Raw genomic sequence first — 2,820 nt, 5'->3', positions numbered from 1 at the left:
AATTTCCTTCAAACTCTATTTTTCCCTAAAAATTGGAATGCCCAAGACAAATCCCAATTAATTTATGCATAAACCCCCAACTCTGGAATCACTTTTACCATAATTAGACTTTCGTTTAAATTACCCATTGTTAATTTTAGTTTAATTGCGAACTAGAATTAGAATTTATTTGTTTGCTCTTTACCCATTTCAATTAGATTAATCAATTTACCTTGCTCATTTACATTTACCATTTATTCATTAATCATTAGCCCAAATAATCGCTTCATTCATAGTTTGGTAATCAAACAGCAAATCCTTGTGGGAACGATACTTGATTCATCACTTTATTACTTGAGACGACCCGTATACTTGCGGATTCGCCCCATCAAGTTTTTGGCGCCGTTGCTGGGGATTTGATTTTTGTTTGATATTGAACAATTGTTTGTTTGGTTAATTTGGGCATTTTACTTTATTTTCTTTTTACCATTTTACTTTGAGAATTTGTTTATTTTTGTTTTTCAGGTGCTTTATTTTATGAGAAGGACAAAAAGTGAAGAAATCAATTTATTCTTTGACCCAGAAATAGAGAAGACAGCAAAAGCTTTAAGAGCAGAATCTAAGAGAAGAAAAGCTGAAATTAAAGCTCAACAACAACAAGAAAGAGCACAAGAGCAAGAGCAATTACAAGAAGAAATGGCCAACAACAACAATAACAACCGCTCTGTGAAAGATCATGCCTATCCTAACATTGGAGATTTCATGCCAAGTATCACAAGGCCAAGGGTAGAAGCTAATAATTTTGAACTGAAGCCTGCACTCTGTCAAATGGTACAACAAGCACAATTTAGAGGAAATCCAAGTGAAAGTCCACATGTGCATCTAGCACACTTTCTTGAGATCAGCGATATGTTGAAGATAAATGGAGTTTCTGATGATGCAATTCGACTCAGATTATTTCCTTTTTCTCTGAAGGACCGAGCTAGAGAGTGGTTACATTCTTTGCCACCGGGTTCTATCACAACATGGGATGAACTTTCTCAAGCATTTTTGGCTCAATATTTTCCACCAAGCAAGACAGCTAAGCTAAGAAATGAGCTGACTTCTTTCAAACCTAGAGATGATGAGAGCTTGTATGAAGCATGGGAAAGATACAAGGATTTGCAAAGGAGATGTCCACATCATGGGATTCCTAAGTGGATGCTTGTTCAACACTTTTACAATGGAGTTTCACCAGCTATTAGAAGTACAATTGATGCATCTTCTGGAGGTGACCTTATGGAGAAATCTGAAGATGAAGCTTTTTCCGCTCTTGATAAAATTGCTTATAACAACTACCAATGGAGTTGTGAGAGGAATGAGATCAAGAAACCAGCTGGTATGTTTGAGCTTGATGCCATGAATATGATTAATGCTAAGTTTGATGCTTTGACAAGGAAAATGGACAAGCTAAGCATGAAAGTAGATTCTTTAGCCGGAGGTTCTAGTAATTCAGTAGAAGTTGGAGCTGCAAATGTCAATTGTGCAGCAGATTTTTCTGCACTAAATCAAGATTTTTCAAGTGAGCAAGTGGATTATGTGGGGAACTACAATCAAAGACCAGGTGGTAACTCATTTTCTGCAACTTATGATCCAGCATGGAGAAACCACCCAAATTTCTCTTGGGGAAGTAGACAAGGGCAAAATCAGAATTTTCAGCAACCTTCTGGATATCAACAAAATCAGAATTTTCAGCAGAATAGAGGCCCTCCTCCTGGAATTTCTAAACCTCAAAATGCACCTGCTCCACCTCTACCACAACAAGCACAACTAGACAATCTATGATTGAAACTCTACTTGTGAGCCATCAAAGTCAACAAGAAATGATTTCTCAATTAACATCTAAAGTGGATCAAATGGCAACACACAACAAGATGTTAGAGAATCAAATAGCTCAAAAAGCTAGCTCTTCAAGTAACAAAGCATTTGGGAAGCTTCCTAGCCAACCAGAAAATTCAAGGGAGCATTGCAAGGCTATTACATTGAGAAGTGGAAAAATATTGGAGAATGGAGATAAAAAGATTGAAGAGGAAGTTGAAGAAAAGAAAAGCAGAGAAGGAGATGAACAAATTGAAGCTGAAGTTAGAATTGAAGCTGAGAAAGAAAATTCAGTGGAAGAAAAAGGAAGTAAGGAGAGGGAGAGCAAAGATGAAGAACCTAAATATGTTGCACCTAAAGCCTACATGCCACCCTTACCATTCCCACAAAGGTTTCAAAAAGCAAAATTGGATAAACAATTTGGGAAGTTTTTGGAGGTATTGAAGTCTTTGCATGTGACTATTCCTTTCACTGATGCCTTAGCACAAATGCCTTCATATGCCAAATTTTTGAAGGAAATTTTATCTAACAAGAAGAAATTGGAGGAATTTGAGACTGTAGCTCTCACTAAGAAAGCAAAGGCTATTTTGCAAAATAAGCTTCCACCCAAACTGAAAGATCCTGGGAGTTTCTCCATACCATGTCACATTGGGGATATCAGTATAGATAAGGCTTTATGCGATCTTGGAGCCAGTGTTAGTCTGATGCCATTATCTATCTATGAGAAAATGAAGATTGGAGAAATGAAGCCTACTACCATATCACTACAGTTAGCAGATAGGTCTATTAAATTTCCAATTGGGGTAGTTGAGAATGTTCCTCTGAAAGTTGGGAAATTTTTCATACCAGTGGATTTTGTGGTATTGGAGATGGAGGAGGATGTACATATTCCTATTATTCTTGGTAGACCTTTCCTTGCTACTGCTGGAGCTGTGATTGATGTAAAAAATGGGAGGCTTACATTAGAAGTTGGGGAAGAGAAAG

The 2,820-nt window shown here is 37.1% G+C and overlaps 1 non-coding gene across 1 annotated transcript; it reads right to left on the bottom strand.

Moving 5' to 3' along the window:
- Positions 1-1,062: 1,062 nt before the first annotated feature.
- LOC131178263 (small nucleolar RNA R71) lies at positions 1,063-1,169 on the bottom strand. The gene has a single exon (XR_009147397.1). It is a non-coding gene; the product is annotated as a small nucleolar RNA R71 (small nucleolar RNA).
- Between the last annotated feature and the right edge of the window lie 1,651 nt (positions 1,170-2,820).

The sequence above is a fragment of the Hevea brasiliensis genome, chromosome 2 (assembly GCF_030052815.1).
Source record: "Hevea brasiliensis isolate MT/VB/25A 57/8 chromosome 2, ASM3005281v1, whole genome shotgun sequence".
Lineage (NCBI taxonomy): Eukaryota > Viridiplantae > Streptophyta > Magnoliopsida > Malpighiales > Euphorbiaceae > Hevea > Hevea brasiliensis.
The sequence above is the reverse complement of the archived record's forward strand: the minus strand, read 5'-3'. Positions and strand labels throughout refer to the sequence as shown.